The sequence below is a fragment of the Balaenoptera physalus genome (genome assembly GCF_965194825.1).
Source record: "Balaenoptera physalus genome assembly, chromosome: 8".
In the NCBI taxonomy this organism is placed as follows: Eukaryota; Metazoa; Chordata; class Mammalia; order Artiodactyla; family Balaenopteridae; genus Balaenoptera; species Balaenoptera physalus.
The window spans coordinates 22,190,649-22,208,826 of record NC_138887.1 but is presented as its reverse complement, the minus strand read 5'-3'; the positions used below and the strand labels follow the sequence as shown (position 1 = coordinate 22,208,826).

Sequence of the window (18,178 nt, the reverse complement as noted above, 5' to 3'; positions counted from 1 at the left end):
CATGTCAAACCTACTGGTAGACACTATCACAAAGGGAAGTTTCCTGGTCATTGCAGCTCAGTCATCACTTGTCCTAAAAATAGGTAGAAAGATGTTCCTGGTCACTAGCTTCACTCTCTTGCATATAGCTCAGCATGATAGTGATGCTGAAGTGAGCATATCCGGGATGTCTGACTAGTAGGCAGACACCACACCACAATTAAGGATTCAGTCACCCCTGTGGCAGGTAGGCAGGACTGAGTCCTGTATTCCATCCTTAGCCAGAGATTAGAATATGCTTTGAGAATGAGCATTGTCCGACATAGTTTTCTCTGTGGATATTGTGGTTCAGTTTGGAGAACAGAGAGCACTTCTGCCCAGCAGATTTTCACTGTGCTTTTTTTAGAGGTGATGTTATAGGTACCCAAGGTAAACATAGGTCAAGGTTTACAGATTAAAGTCATCCCTTTAATTGTATCAAGAAAGACAGATAATCTTGATCTCAGATTTGAACCAACTCCTCAGATTACTTCATTCAAATCTGGGTGCATCTCTTTCTGTACTGTTGACTTACACTGTAGCTCCTCTTTGCGATTTTCTTTATCTTCATCTGAAGTGAAACCCTGGACATGTATAGGAGCGTGCTCAAAATATTAAACTTGCTACTTGGCCCCCTGCAGGGCCAATGCAGCAGAGACTCATATGCTCCAATTTGTTTTTGCACTTCTATAGAATTCACAATGAATTTCACACATCTTTCAAGATATAAACATCACTTGAAAATTTTGTAAATTTAAAGACTCAGTGAACTAAGTGGATTTTGGGTATTTGTCTAATAAAGGTTTTAAGTACTAGGGAAAATAAATAGAGAATAATGTTCCTAGTTACCAAAATCCTCAGTAGATTTCAGTTAATTTTTTTCTTTGTTTGTAACTTAATAACTGAAAAAATGTTACCTTATTTTAAATTAGCATTTTGTGCAATTTTCATTTGAAATATATTTATATATTGTATAATTCTGGGCTTTGAAATTTGTCAAATAGATTTACTCATCTTTTGTCCATTAAGGATGTAGTAGTATCCTTAAGATAATACAGTTACCTAAGTATATATTTTGGGTTTTCTTTTATCTATTTTCTATATTTTTTACTCTTTTTCTGACATTAAGTTTTTTTGTTTGTTGTACCAAAGTTTTTGCAATTTTATATTATCACATACTTCTGCCTTCCCTTTGTAATTTCTTCCATTGCTTCAATGTTTATACTGTACATTTTCCAATTTTTTTCTTCTTGACCTTGAGAATTCTCTAGCTTTATCCAAACTATCAGTGATACACAGCAGGAATTTTTTTTCTTTTCTGTGCATAAACCATGGTTACTGATATTCACTCAAGCACGGTGCAAAGAATTGAAATGCAGTTTGAAAGCACAGCCTAAAAACTCTGCTCTGATAAAAGTAAACTTTGCTAAAATCATTGTAGCTCTTTCCATTTGGTTAAGAGAGTGATTCATGTTGTTAATTTTGTAAGGTCTTCAGAATAATGTGCATGCATTAGAGGGGAACTTCCCCAAAATTGAAAATGACCTTCACAATGTACATTTATATTTATGTTGTTCTTTTGCAAAGATGATTCATCAGTTCATAGATCAGTAATGTAAACCAAGAAACAAATCACTTATGCTTGAGAAATTTCAATGTGAATGTTAAAATAGACTTTTTCTTACTATTTTAAAACCACTTATTTCTGACCACGTTTGAATGTTATTAAAACAGCCCCTGAAACTTATTTGTAATTATACATGTTGTACATGTATAATTGAATTGTACTTTCAAGAACAATCTGATAAAGATGGATAGGGTACTAGAATTTAATCACTCTTGAGGCCAAACTGTGTCATCATTACAGTTTCCCAGTTACAGGTCTTTGATAGGAAGCATCATGTTGTTGGTATTTTAAAATCTCCTATGTCGAAGATTTTCAACTAAGTTCTCTGACAAAGATTTTCAACTAAGCTCTCTGAAATTTCAAGAGTAACATGGCTGGAGGCAGAGATTGTAATGCAATAATACTGTTTCCAAAAGGATACCATAGTTCCTTAAAAGAGAAATCCTACTTCCTGGGCTTACACAGGTGTGCTTTAGTAGAGAGTCCCTTGACAGTCTGACTCAGAGGAATATTCACATTGTTTAACGACTGACACAAGTGCACAACCAAGGCCTCCTGCAGTACCAGATGTTACTTTGTGGTGACTGAATTGTGGAGAGATCAAGAGAAGGACTGAGATGGCTCGGGGCAGTATCTATTATCACCTGGTATGGAACTATCTCAATATTTATCAGTTTAGCTGTACCTGGGCACACAGGTGAATATACTCACCTTGGTCTAACATAGTTAGACCTCAATGTTTATCATGACACAGAGTCAGCAACAGTAACTCTCTGTTTTATCATGCTACTCTTACACTGGGACAAAACCTAAAAACAGTGCATCTGAAGAACTGAAGTCAGGAGAAGGAAATTTTCCAGTCTTTGATACAAGTCTCTAGAATAAAAGTGGTGGGGAAAAATTAATTGACGGGAACATTTACCATACCCTTTATTGCCTCACCCCTGAGGTCTGCCTACCCAGGTCACACGTTGTGGTTCATACTGTGAACTGAGAATTGAAGATCATCTATTCCTACTCCACTCCTGTCAGTCTTTGGAGCCATCCTGAGATTTATTTCCAACAAAACCATTAACTTTTCTGCTATGTGATCTACCAACAAATTCCTGTCCATGCAACACATTGTTGTGTAAGAGCTATACCTTGTAGAATGGAATGTAAAGAGCTGTGACATCAGGAAATGTCTCAAATTTTAAATTAACTCACTCTAAACTTCCTTATTTGTGGAGTACTTTTCTTAGAAATCTTCAATCCCCGGCTGAGATAGGTAAATGGAGCTCAAAACTGGCCAAAGATTCAGGTAGCTAATTTTAGAGAGTAGCTTTCATTTTGAGAACAATGTTTTCATTTTGTTTTTGTGATTAGGTGATTAAGTTAAAGAAATGTCTCAAAAATTCTTGTGGATCAGAAAGTCAGGGGAGAAAAACTATCCTGTAAAATTATTGTAATTTTATACTCTTTCTTTTAATTTTTTTTGTTTCTGATTCTCCTTTAAATTACACCCCAATACCTGGGGTTGTTTTTCTCATTCAAGCAACAGAGGTACTATGATTTTCCCATTAAGAAACTAGCTAAAGACATATAAGTTTCAAGAAAGACATTAAAATTCTCCTCTCTTTTTAAATTTCATGACAATTCATTTCAAACCCTAATCTTATATTTTTCCATTCTATTTTGATTTTTATATATTTTCCTAGATATCTTATAGAATTTATTGAACACCTTGGTATACCATAACAATGAACTAAATGCTCAAGGAGATACAAAAGAAGTACATAATGCCAACTTTGATGTCAATTAGTGAAACATTTGACAACAATAAAAATTGCATTTGAAAGCATTATTCTATGTAAGAAATTGTGAGAGACGATATATGAATAAGTTCTAACTTTAACATAATTAAAATTCAAAATGAGATTTTTCAGCCTGTTGGGAACTGAAATGACCATTTTTCTATCATGTGATTCTTAACCATGTCCACTGACATTTATCAGTATATAAGTATTGTGCTAGACACTTAGATATACATTTTCTTATGCAATATTCACACTCCACTGAGGTTGGTAATATTAGCTCTGTTTTATGGATAAGGCAATGAAGCACTAAAGTTACATAAGAAGTAAGTGGCAGAACCAGAGTGTGAATTCAGGTCTCCTAACTTCAAGTCCTTTCTTCTGTCCAGTGTCATAGCTGACTCTCGAAAGTGTTTACTAGATTATATATGGATGAAATGGATGATAGATGAGTAATTGGATAGCGAATCTATTTCATTGTTTACTCATAGTATATTATCATAAAATTAAAAAAAAATAGTTGATTACTTTAAAATTCTTAGATGATCATATTGACTCGCTGTTACTTTTTTAAGCCAATTATTTTCTTCTGCATGAGCTGAAAGTGTTATTATTATTTTAAATTAATTGATGGTATATTTTAACTTTATTGTCTTTTGTATTTTTATATAATGTGAAAATGTTTTCAAAATGACTCTGGTTATGAAATTAATTAAACATCCAACAAAATCACCTTTATGCCTACATCAATAATTTAAATGGATTTGAGTATGTTTTAAGACTCTTGTTTATTAACTCAGGGAAATAATATACATTATTTAATAATCTGTGCCTATATTACATGATTCCCAAGTGCACTTTCCCTTGTTTAAAAAGATTTATATTTAAAATGGAAAACATTTCAATGGTCCTAAATTCTACTTGCAACCTTAGTTTTTCAAAAAGGAGAAAAGACACTCCCATTTGTAAGAATAAAAGGACTTTTCTTAATTTCCATAAAGTTAAGAAAACAGAATTCCTATCACAGATTCAGTTTTTATGATCTGGAAAGGCTCAGTGAATGAGTTACCTTCTGACACCAAGTTCTTAAGACTACCCTTGAAAGTCCCACAGTGTAACTAATCTTACTCAAAATGATTTTTATTAAGTGGTGCCTCCTGAACATCGAATAGGTGTGGCAATTATGGGGAACTTGGAAATATTGGTATATTCCTAATAGCAGCAATGAACTGCTGAAAAGTGGAGTGAAATTATAATTGTAAAAGTATTTTAAACTTTTAAAATTAGGTTTTTTGAGGAAGAGATACTGAAGCTTGGAAGGCTACAAGGATCCAAAAGTATGCATATAAAACAAATAAACAAAACAAATTTCTCAATAGAGTAGTTTCATAGATATAGACTTTATGAGACAACAACCTGATTAATATGGAACTGTAGAAAAATACAGGGCAATAATGCAGCTTATTTTATGACCTAAATGTGGTTTAGAAGTCAAGCTATATAAGCCTCCAAAGGAAAACCCGTTGGGTCTGTGCAGACGATTGATAAGAATTCAGTTTGTCTGAAAGAAGTAAAATGGGCAGAGGAGTGTACCTGTACATCAAGACGATGTATTACCTACATGGAAATCTATGGGCTGGGAAGCCATGTGTAGTATAATGTATCATTAATATAAAAGAAGAAAGGAATGGAATATTGCCTGGTCAAGTGAAGGGTGTTGATAACTGTTAATGAACACAGATATCAGTAAGATGTAATACAGAATAGGGATGGAAAGGGTCATCTAATCAGGTATGCATTAATATTTTCTTTTACATCTTTATTGGAGTATAATCGCTTTACAATGTTAGTTTCTGCTGTACAACACAGTGAATCAGTTATATGTATACATATATCCCCATATCCTGTCCCTCTTGAGCCTCCCTCCCACCCTCCCTATCCTACCCCTCTAGGTTATCACAAGGCATCGAGCTGATCTCCCTGTGCTATGCAGTAGCCATCCATTTTACATTTGGTAGTGAACATATGTCAGTGCTACTCTCTCACTTCATCCCAGCTTCCCCTTTCCACCCTGTGACCTCAAATCCATTCTCTACGTCTGCATCTTTATTCCTGCCCTGCCACTAGGTTCATCAGTACCGTTTTTTTAGATTCCATATATATGCGTTAACATACAGTATTTGTTTTTCTCTTGCTGACTTACTTCACTCTGTATGACAGACTCTATGTTCATCCACTTCATTACAAATAACTGAATTTCATTCCTTTTTAGGGCTGAGTAATATGCCATTCTATATATGTGCCACATTTTCTTTATCCATTCATCTGTCGATGGACATTTAGGATGTTTCCATGTCCTGGCTATTGTAAATAGTGCTGCAATGAACATTGTGGTACATGTCTCTTTTTTTTTTTTAACATCTTTTTTGGAGTATAATTGCTTTACAATGCTGTGTTAGTGTCTTCTATATAACAAAGTGAATCAGCTATACATATACATATATCCCCATATCCGCTTCCTCTTGCATCTACCTCCCACCCTCCCTATCCCACCCCTCTAGGTGGTCACACAGCACCGAGCTAATCTCCCTGTGTGATGCAGCTGCTTCCCACTAGCTATCTGTTTTACATTTGGTAGTGTATATATGTCAGTGCTACTCTTTCACTTTGTCCCAGCTTACCCTTCCCCCTCCCCGTGTCCTCAAGTCAATTCTCTGTGTCTGCTTTATTCCTATCCTGCCCCTAGATACGTCAGAACCATTTTTTTTTTAGATTACATATATATGTATAGCATACGGTATTTGTTTTTCTCCTTCTGACTTACTTCACTCTGTATGACAGACTCTAGGTCCATCCACCGAACTGCAAATGACTCAATTTCGTTTCTTTTTATGGCTGAGTAATATTCAATTGTATATATGTGCCACATCTTCTTTATCCATTCATCTGTTGATGGACACTTAGGTTGCTTCCATGTCCTGGCTATTGTAAATAGTGCTGCAGTGAACACTGTGGTACATGTCTCATTTTGAATTATGGTTTTCTCAGGGTATATGCCCAGTAGTGGGATTGCTGGGTCATATTGTAGTTCTATTTTTAGTTTTTTAAGGAACTTCCATACTGTTCTCCATAGTGGCTCTCTCAGTTTACATTCCCAGCAACAGTGCAGGAGGGTTCCCTTTTCTCCACACCCTCTCCAGCATTTACTGTTAGTAGATTTTTTGATGATGGCCATTCTGACTGGTGTGAGGTGATACCTCACTGTGGTTTTGATTTGCATTTCTCTAATGATTAGTGATGTTGAGCATCTTTTCATGTGTTTGTTGGCAATCGGTATGTCTTCTTTGGAGAAATGTCTATTTAGGTCTTCTGCCCATTTTTGGATTGTGTTCTTTGTTTTTTTTTTCATATTGAATTGCATGAGTTGCTTGTATATTTTGGAGATTAATCCTTTGTCAGTTGCTTCGTTTGCAAATATTTACTCCCATTCTGAGGGTTGTCTTTTTGTCTTATTTATGATTTCCTTTGCTGTGCAAAAGCTTTTAAGTTTCATTAGGTCCCATTTGTTTATTTTTGATTTTATTTCCATTAATCTAGGAGGTGGTCAAAAAGGATCTTGCTGTGATTTATGTCATAGAGTGTTCTGCCTATGTTTTCCTCGAAGAGTTTTATAGTGTCTGGTCTTACATTTAGGTCTTTTTTCCATTTTGAGTTTAGGTTTGCGTATGGTGTTAAGAAGTGTTCTAATTTCATTCTTTTACATGTAGCTGTCCAGTTTTCCCATCACCAATTATTGAAAAGGCTGTCTTTTCTCCATTGTATATTCTTGCCTCCTTTATCAAAGAGAAGGTGACCATATGTGCGTGAGTTTATCTTTGGGCTTTCTATCCTGTTCCATTGCTCTATATTTCTGTTTTTGTGCCAGTACCATACTGTTTTGATTACTGTAGCTTTGTAGTATAGTCTGAAGACAGGAAGCCTGATTCTTCCAGCTCCGTTTTTCTTTCTCAGGAGTGCTTTGGCTATTTGGGGGTCTTTTGTGTTTCCATACAAATTGTGAAATATTTTGTTCTAGTTCTGTGAAAAATGCCATTGGTAGTTTGATAGGGATTGCATTGAATCTGTAGATTGCTTTGGTTAGTATAGTCATTTTCACAATGTTGATTCTTCCAATCCAGGAACATAGTATATCTCTCTATCTGTTTGTATCGTCTTTGATTTCTTTCATCAGTGTATTATAGTTTTTTGCATACAAGTCTTTTGTCTCCTTAGGTAGGTTTATTCCTAGGTATTTTATTCTTTTTGTTTCAATGGTAAATGGGAGTGTTTCCTTAATTTCTCTTTCTGATTTTTTGTTGTTACTGTATAGGAATGCAAGAGATTTCCGTGCGTTAATTTTGTATCCTGCTACTTTACCAAATTCATTGATTAACTCTAGTAGTTTTCTGGTGGCATCTTTAGGATTTTCTATGTAGTATTATATCATCTACAGTGACAGTTTTACTTCTTCTTCTACAATTTTGATTCCTTTTATTTCTTTTTCTTTTCTGATTGCCATGGCTAAAACTTCCAAAACTATGTTGAATAATAGTGGTGAGAGTGGGCACCCGTGTCTTGTCCCTGATCTTAGAGGAAATGGTTTCAGTTTTTCACCATTGAGGATGATGTTGGCTGTGGGTTTGTTGTATATGGCTTTTATGATACTGAGGTAGCTTCCCTCTCTGCCCACTTTCTGGAGAGTTGTTATCATTAATGGGTGTTGAATTTTGTCAAAAGCTTTTTGTCCATCTATTGAGATTATCATACGATTTTTATCCTTCACTTTGTTAATATGGTGTATCACATTGATTGATTTGCATATATTGAAGAATCCTTGCATCCCTGGGATAAACCCCACTTGGTCATCGTGTATGATCATTTAAATGTGCTGTTGGATTCTGTTTGCTAGTATTTTGTTGAGGATTTTTGCATCTATCTTCATCAGTGATATTGGCCTGTAATTTTCTTTTTTGAGACATCTTTGTCTGGTATTGGTATCAGTGTGATGGTGCCCTCGTAGAATGAGTTTGGGAGTGTTCCTCTCTCTGCTATATTTTGGAAGAGTTTTAGAACGATAGATGTTAGCTCTTCTCTAAATGTTCGATAGACTTCACCTGTGAAGCCATCTGGCCCTGGGCTTTTGTTTGTTGGAAGATTTTAATCACAGTTTCAATTACAGTGCTTGTGATTGCTCTGTTCATATTTTCTGTTTTATCCTCGTTCAGTCTTGGAAGGTTGTACTTTTCTAAGAATTTTTCCATTTCTTTCCGGTAGTCCATTTTATTGGCATATAGTTGCTTGTAGTAGTCTCTTATGATCCTTTTTATTTCTGCAGTGTCAGTTGTTACTTCTCATTTTTCATTTCTTATTCTGTTGACATGAGTCTTCTCCCTTATTGCCTGATGAGTCTGGCTTATGGTTTATCAATTTTGTTTATCTTCTCAAAGAACCAGATTTTAGTTTTATTGATGTTTGCTATTGTTTCCTTCATTTCTTTTTCATTTATTTCTGATCTGATCTTTATGATTACTTTCCTTCTGCTAACTTTGGGGTTTTTTTGTTGTTGTTGTTCTTCTTCTTCTTTCTTTAATTGCTTTAGGTGTAAGGTTAGGTTGTTGATTTGAGATTTTTCTTGTTTCTTGAGGTAGGGTTGTACTGTTATAAACTTCCCTCTTAGAACTGCTTTTGCTGCATCCCATTGGTTTTGGGTCATTGTGTTTTCATTGTCATTTGTTTCTAGGTATTTTTAAATTTCCTCTTTGATTTCTTCAGTGATCTCTTAGTTGTTTGGTAGTGCATTGTTTAGCCTCCATGTGTTTGTATTTTTTACAGTTTTTTTCCTGTAATTGATACCTAGTCTCATAGCATAGTGGTCAGAAAAGATACTTGATGTGATTTCAATTTTCTTAACTTTACCAAGGCTTGATTTGTGACCCCAAGATGTGATCTCTCCTGGAGAATGTTCCGTGTGCACATGAGAAGAAAGTGTATTCTGTAGTTTTTGAATGGAATGTCCTATAAATATCTATTAAGTCCATCTTGTTTAGTGTATCATTTAAAGCTTGTGTTTCCTTAGTTATTTTCACTTTGGTTGATCTGTCCATTGGTGAAAGTGAGGTTTGAAGTCCCTACTATGATTGTGTTACTGTCGATTTCCCCTTTTATGGCTGTTAGCATTTGCTTAATGTACTGAGGTGCTCCTGTGTTGGGTGCATAAATGTTTACAATTGTTATATCTTCTTGGATCGATCCCTTGATCATTATGTAGTGTCCTTCTTTGTCTCTTGTAATAGTCTTTATTTTAAAGTCTATTTTGTCTGATATGAGAATTGCTATTCCAGCTTTCTTTTGATTTCCATTTGCATGGAATATCTTTTTCCATCCCCTCACTTTCAGTCTGTATGTGTCCCTAGGTCTGAAGTGGGTCTCTTGTCAACAGCATATATATTGGTCTTGTTTTTGTATCCATTCAGCCAGTTTGTGTTTTTTGGTTGAAGCATTTAATCCATTCGCATTTAAGGTAATTATTGATATGTATGTTCCTATTAACATTTTCTTAATTGTTTTGTGTTTGTTATTGTAGGTGTTTTCCTTCTCTTGTGTTTCCTGCCTAGAGAAGTTCCTTTAGCAATTCTTGTACAGCTGGTTTGGTGGTGCTGAATTCTCTTAACTTTTGCTTGTCTGTAAAGCTTTTGATTTCTCCATCGAATCTGAATGAGATCCTTGCTGGGTAGAGTAATCTTGCTTGTAGGTGTTTCCCTTTCATCAATTTAAATATATCTTGCCACTCCCTTCTGGCTTTCAGAGTTTCTGCTGAAAGATCAGGTGTTGACCTTATGGGTACTCCCTTGTATGTTATTTGTTGCTTTTCCCTTGCTGCTTTTAATATTTTTTCTTTGTGTTTAATTTTTGTTAGTTTGATTAATATGCGTGTTGGCATGTTTCTCCTTGGGTTTTTCCTGAATGGGACTCTATGCACTTCCTGGACTTGATTGAGTACTTCCTTTCCCATGTTGGATAAGCTTATGACTATAACCTCTTCAAATATTTTCTCAGACACTTTCTATTTTCTTCTTCTAGGACGTGTATAATTCGAATGTTGGTGCGCTTAATATTGTCCCAGAAGTCTCTGAGACTGTCCTCCATTGTTTTCATTCTTTTTTCTGCTCCACCAGTTATTTCCACCATTATATCTTCCTGCTCAGTTATCCGTTCTTCTGCCTCAGTTATTCTGCTATTTATTCTTCTAGAGTAAGTTTAATTTCAGTTATTGTGTTGTTTCTTACTGTTTGTTTGCTCTTTAGTTCTTCTAGGTGCTTGTTAAATGTTTCTTGTATTTTCTCCATTTTATATCTGATATTTTGGATCATCTTTACTGTCATTACTCTGAATTCTTTTTCAGGTAGTTTGCCCATTTCCTCTTCATTTATTTGGTCTTGTGGGTTTTTATCTTGCTTCTTTGCCTGAAATATATTTCTCTGTCTTCTCATTTTGTCTAATTTAGAGAATTTGAGGTCTCCTTTCCCTAGGCTGCAGGGTCGTAGTTCCTCTTGTTTCTGTTCTCTGCCCCTGGTTGTGACGTTGGTCCAGTGCGTTGTGTAGGCTTCCTGATGGGAGGGACTGGTGCCTGCATTCTGGTGTGTGGAGCTGAGTCTTTTCACTCTGATGAGCAGGGCCGTGTTAGGTGGTGTGTTTTGAGGCATCTGTGAGCTTAGTATGACTTTAGTTAGTCTATGTGCTGATGCATGGGTTTGTATTCCTGTCTTGTTTGTTTTTTGGTGTGAGGTGTCCAGCTCTGGGAGCTGCTGGCAGTTGGGTGGAGCCAGGTCTTGGATTCAGATACAGGCCTCCGTGAGAACTCTCAGCAATTAATCTTTCCTGGGGCCAGGAATTCTCTAGTGGTCCAGCGTCCTGGACTTGGTGCTCCCACTCCAGAGCCTTGGGCCTCACTTCCGGTTCAGGAACCAAGAACTGGCAAGTCACTCGACCCAGAAATAAAGGAGATTAAAAAAAAATAGAGTATCAAAACCCCAGACAAATGGTAAAAGTAAAATCAAACAAACAAAAATAGAAACAAGGAGAAACACACACACACACAAGAAACAAAAACAGAACCAAATAAAATAAAACGCAAAAGAACAACCAGACAAACAAAAGAACCCAAGAACGAAATGAAACAATTATAAAGAAAAATGACAAAGACACAAAAGCAAAAAACAAAACCAAAGCAGATTGCCAAGTGAAGAATGAAGCAAAGAAACAAAACAAACTTACAAAAATGATATAAAAACAGAAAGAAGAAAAAAGAGAAAGGGGAAAGAAGTCAGAACAACAGAAAAGCAGCGTAAGAATAGAAATATAAAAAAATAAAATAGAAAATATATTAAAGGAGGAGATAGGTTCAAGATGTTGGAGTAGAAGGACGTGCACTCACTCCCTCTTGCGAGAGCACCAGAATCACAACTAACTGCTGAACAGTCATCAACAGGAAGACACTGGAACTCAACAAAAAAGATACCCCACATCCAAAGACAAAGGAGAAACCACAGTAAGATGGTAGGAGGGGCGCAATCACAATAAAATCAAATCCCATGACTGCTGGGTTCTGGAGAACACTTATACCACAGAAGTCCACCCACTGGAGTGAAGGTTCTGAGCCCCACGTCAGGCTTCCCAACCTGGAGGCCCAGCAACAGGAGGAGGAATTCCTAATGAATCAGACTTTGAGGCCTAGCGGGATTTGATTGCAGGACTTCAACAGGACTGGGTGAAAGAGAGACTCCACTCTTGGAGGTCACACACAAAGTAGTGTGCGCATCGGGACCCAGGGGAAGGAGCAGTGACCCCATAGGAGACTGAACCAGACCCACCTGCTAATGTTGGAGGGTTTCCTGCAGAGGCAGGGGTGGCTGTGGCTCACTGTGAGGACAAGGACACTGGCAGCAGAAGTTCCGGGAAGTACTCCTTGGCGTGAGCCCTCCCAGAGCCCATCATTAGCCCTACCAAAGAGCCAGGTAGGCTCCAGTGATGGGTTGCCTCATGCCAAACAACCAACAGGGAGGGAACCCAGCTCCACCCATCAGTAGTCAAGCAGATTAAAGTTTTACTGAGCTCTGCCCACCCGAGCAACACCCAGCTTTACCCACCACCAGTCCCTCCCATCAGGAAACTTGCACAAGCCGCTTAGCTAGCCTCATCCAGCAGAGGGCAGACAGCAGAAGCAAGAAGCCTTACAATCCTGCAGCCTGTGGAACAAAAACCACATTCACAGAAAAGTAGACAAGGTGAAAAGGCAGAGGGCTATGTACCAGATGAAGTAACAAGATAAAACCCCAGAAAAACAACTAAGTGAAGTGGAGATAGGAAAGCTTCCAGAAAAAGAATTCAGAATAATGATAGTGAAGATGATCCAGGACCTCGGAAAAAGAATGGAGGCGAAGATCGAGAAGATGCAAGAAATGTTTAACAAAGACTTAGAAGAATTAAAGAACAAACACCTAGAAGAATTAAAGAACAAACAAACAGAGAAGAACAATACAATAACTGAGATGAAAAATACACTAGAAGGAATCAATAGCAGAATAATTGAGACAGAAGCACGAAAAAGTGACCTGGAAGACAGAATGATGGAATTCACTGCCGCGGAACAGAATGAAGAAAAAAGAATAAAAAGAAATGAAGACAGCGTAAGAGACCTCTGGGACAATATTAAACACAACAACATTCGCATTATAGGGGTCCCAGAAGGAGAAAAGAGAGAGAAAGGACCCAAGAAAATATTTGAAGAGGTTATAGTCGAAAACTTCCCTAACATAGGAAAAGAAATAGCCACCCAAGTCCAGGAAGTGCAGAGAGTCCCAGGCAGGATAAACACAAGGAGAAACATGCCGAGACACATAGTAATGAAATTGACAAATATTAAAGACAAAGAAAAATTATTGAAAGCAGCAAGGGAAAAACGACAAATAACATACAGGGGAACTCCCATAAGGTTAACAGCTGATTTCTCAGCAGAAACTCTACAAGCCAGAGGGAATGGCATGACATATTTAAAGTGATGAAAGGGAAGAATCTACAACCAAGATTACTCTACCCAGCAAGTATCTCATTCAGATTCAATGGAGGAATCAAAAGCTTTACAGACAAGCAAAGGCTAAGAGAATTCAGCACCACCAAACCAGCTCTACAACAAATGCTAAAGGAACTTCTCTAAGGGGGAAACGCAAGAAAAGAAAAGGACCTACAAAAACGAACCCATAACAATTAAGAAAATGGTAACAGGAACATACATATCAATAATTACCTTAAACATGAATGGATTAAATGCTTCAACCAGAAAATACAGGGTCACTAAATGGATACAAAAACAAGACCCATGATTATGCTGTCTACAAGACACCCACTTCAGACCTAGGGACACATAGAGACTGAAAGTGAGGGGATGGAAAAAGATATTCCATGCAATTGGAAATGAAAGGAAAGCTGGAGTAGCAATACTCATATCAGGTAAAATAGACTTTAAAATAAAGAATGTTACAAGAGACAAGGAAGGATACTACATAATGATCAAGGGATCGATCCAAGAAGAAGATATAACAATTATAAATGTATATGCACCCAACATAGGAGCACCTCAATACATAAGGCAACTGTTAACAGGTATAAAAGAGGATATCAACAGTAGAACAATAATAGTGGGGGACTTTAACACCTCACTTACACCAATGGACAGATCATCCAAACAGAAAACTAATAAAGAAACACAAGCTTTAAATGACACAGTAGACCAGATAGATATAATTGATATTTATAGGACATTTCATCCCAAAACAGCAGATTACACTTTCTTCTCACGTGAACACGGAACATTCTCCAGGATAGATCACATTTGGGTCACAAATCAAACCTCAGTAAATTTAAGAAAATTGAAATCATATCAAGCACCTTTTCTGACCACAGTGCTATGAGATTAGAAATGAATTACAGGGAAAAAATTAAAAAAACACAAACACATCGAGGCTAAACAATACGTTACTAAATAACCCAGCGATCACTTAAGAAATCAAATAGGAAATCAAAAGATACCTAGAGACAAATGACAATGAAAACATAACGACCCAACACCTATGGGATGCAGCAAAAGCAGTTCTAAGAGGGAAGTTTATAGCAATACTAGCCTACCTCAAGAAACAAGAAAAATCTCAAATAAATAATCTAGGCTTACACCTAAAGGAACTATAGAAAGAAGAGCATTCAAAACCCAAAGTTAGTAGAAGGAAAGAAATCATAAAGATCAGAGCAGAAATAAATGAAATAGAAACAAAGAAAACAATAGCAAAGATCAATAAAACTAAAAGCTGCTTCACTGAAAAGATAAACAAAATTGATAAACCATTAGCCAGACTGATCAAGAAAAAGAGGGAGAAGACTCAAATCAATAGAATCAGAAATGAAAAAGGAGAAGTTACAACAGACACTGCAGAAACACAAAGCATCCTAAGAGACTACTAGAAGCAACTCTATGCCAATAAAATGGACAACCTGGAAGAAATGGACAAATTCTCAGAAAGGTATAACCTTCCAAGACTGAACCAGGAAGAAATAGAAAATATGAACAGACCAATCACAAGTAATGAAATTGAAACTGTGATTAAAAATCTTCCAACAAACAAAAGTCCAGGACCAGATGGCTTCACAGGAGAATTCAATCAAACATTTAGGGAAGAGCTAACACCTATCCTTCTCAGACTTTCCCAAAATATATCAGAGGAAGGAACACTCCCAAACTCATTCTGTGAGGCCACCAACACACTGATAGCAAAACCAGACAAAGATACTACAAAAAAAGAAAATTACAGACCAATATCACTGATGAATATAGATGCAAAAATCCTCAACAAAGTACTAGCAAACAGAATCCAACAACACATTAAAAGGATCATACACCATGATCAAGTGGGATTTATCCCAGGGATGCAAGGATCCTTCAATATACACAAATCAATGAATGTGATATACCATATTAACAAATTGAATAATAAAAACCATATGATCATCTCAATAGATGCAGAAAAAGCTTTTGACAAAATTCAACATCCATTTATGATAAAAACTCTCCAGAAAGTGACCATAGAGGGAACCTACCTTAACATAATAAAGGCTATATAGACAAACCGACAGCAAACATCATTCTCAATGGTGAAAAACTGAAAGCATTTCCTCTAATATCAGGAGGAAGACAAGGATGCCCACTCTCGCCAGTATTATTCAACATAGTTTTGGAAGTCCTAGGCATGGCAATCAGAGAAGAAAAAGAAATAAAAGGAATACAAATTAGAAAAGAAGTGAAACTGTCACTGTTTGCAGATGGCATGATACTATACATAGAGAATCTTAAAGATGCCTCCAGAAATCTACTAGAGCTAATCAATGAATTTGGTAAAGTTGCAGGATACAAAATTTATGCACAGAAATCTCTTGCATTCCTATACACTAATGGTGAAAACTCTGAAAGAGAAATTAAGGAAACACTCCCATTTACCATTGCAACAAGAAGAATCAAATACCTAGGAATAAACCTACCTAGGGAGACAAAAGACCTGTATGCAGAAAACTATAAGACACTGATGAAAGAAATTGAAGATGATACCAACAGATGGAGAGATATACTATGTTCTTGGATTGGAAGAATCAATATTGTGAAAATGACTATACTACCCAAAGCAATCTACAGATTCAATGGGATCCCTATCCAATTACCAATGGCATTTTTTACAGAACTAGAACAAAAAATCTTAAAATCTGTATGGAGACCCAAAAGACCCCGAATAGCCAAAGCAGTCTTGAGGGAAAAAAACGGAGCTGGAGGAATCAGACTCCCTGACTTCAGACTATACTACAAAGCAACAGTAATCAAGACAATATGGTCCTGGCACAAAAAGAGAAACATAGATCAATGGAACAAGATAGAAAGCCCAGAGATATACCCACGCACCTATGGTCAACTAATCTATGACAAAGGAGGCAAGGATATACAATGGAGGAAAGACAGTCTCTTCAATAAGTGGTGCTGGGAAAAGTGTACAGCTACATGTAAAAGAATGAAATTAGAACACTTCCTAACACCATCCACAAAAATAAACTTAAAATGAATTAAAGACCTAAATGTAAGGCCAGACAGTATAAAACTCTTAGAGGAAAACATAGGCAGAACACTCTATCACATAAATCATAGCAAGATCCTTTTTATCCACCTCCTAGATTAATGGAAATAAAATCAAAAGTAAACAAATGGGACCTAAAGAAAGTGAAAAGCTTTTGTGCAGCAAAGGAAACCATAAATAAGACCAAAAGACAACCCTCAGAATGGGAGAAAATATTTGCAAATGAAGCAACTGACAAAGGATTATTCTCCAAAATATACAAGCAACTCATGCAACTCAATATTAAAAAAAAAAACAACCCTATCCAAAAATGGGCAGAAGACCTAAATAGACATTTCTCCAAAGAAGACATACAGATGGCCAAGAAGCACATGAAAAGCTGCTCAACATCACTAATTATTAGAGAAATGGAAATCGAAACTACGAGGTATCACCTCACACCAGTTAGAATGGGCATCATCAGAAAATCTAGACAGCAAATGCTGGAGAGCTTGTGGAGAAAAGGGAACCTTCTTGCACTGTTGGTGGGAATGTAAAGTGATACAGCCACTATTGGGAAAAGTATGGAGGTTCCTTAAAAAACTAAAAATAGAATTACCATATGACCCAGCTATTCCACTACTTGGCATATACCCAGAGAAAACCATAATTCAAAAAAACACATGCAGTCCAATGTTCATTGCAGCACTATTTACAATTGCCAGGTCATTGAAGCAAACTAAATGCCCATTGACAGACTAATGAATAAAGAAGGTGTGGTACATATATACAATGGACTATTACTCAGCCATAAAAAGGAACGAAGTTGGGTCATTTGTAGAGACTTGGATGGATCTAGAGCCTGTCATTCAGAGTGAAGTTAAGTCAGAAAGAGAAAAACAAATATCATATATTAACGTATATATGTGGAACCTAGAAAAATGGTATAGATGAACTGGTTTGCAGGGCAGAAATGGAGACACAGACGTAGAGAACAAACATATGGACACCCAGGGGGAAAGTGGTGCATGTGGTTGTGGTGTGATAAATTGGGAGATTGGGATTGACATGTATACACTAATATGTATAAAATGGATAACTAATAACCTGCTGTATAAAAAAATAAATAAAATAAAATTCAAAAAAAGTGAAAATATATTAAAGAAAAAGAAATGACAGGCAAAATCCCAGAGAAATGGTAAAAACAAAATCAAAGAAACAAAAGCAGAAAGACAGAAACACACACACGCAAAAGAAACAGAACCAAATAAAACAAATAGCAAGAGAACAACCAGACAAATGAAGAACTCAAAAATGATATCAAACAATTAGGATCAAAACTATCAAAAACACAAAACCTAAAAACAAAACCAAAGTCATGTTCCAACTGAAGAATAAAGCAAGGAAACAGAACAAACCGATAAAAATTATTAAAATAAAGGAATAAAATAAAATAAAAAGGGAAAAAACACAGGACAACAGAAAGCAAAGTAGAAATGGAAATATATTTTATATGTATGTATATGTGTGTGTGTGTATATATATATATATATATATAT

At 36.3% G+C, this 18,178-nt stretch overlaps 1 protein-coding gene and 1 pseudogene across 8 annotated transcripts in view; both read left to right on the top strand.

Annotated features, from left to right (window-relative positions):
• Window positions 1-18,178, top strand: part of MAGI2 (membrane associated guanylate kinase, WW and PDZ domain containing 2) — a 1,336,469-nt gene that overhangs the window by 95,521 nt on the left and 1,222,770 nt on the right. The gene's annotated exons all lie outside the window — the stretch shown is intronic.
• The window catches only part of LOC309666274 (dihydrofolate reductase pseudogene), a 241,944-nt pseudogene extending 223,766 nt beyond the window's left edge, over window positions 1-18,178 (top strand). The window contains exon 2 of the transcript XR_014268460.1: window positions 1-18,178. This exon is cut by the window's left edge and continues 33,137 nt beyond it. The product of XR_014268460.1 is annotated as a dihydrofolate reductase pseudogene (transcript).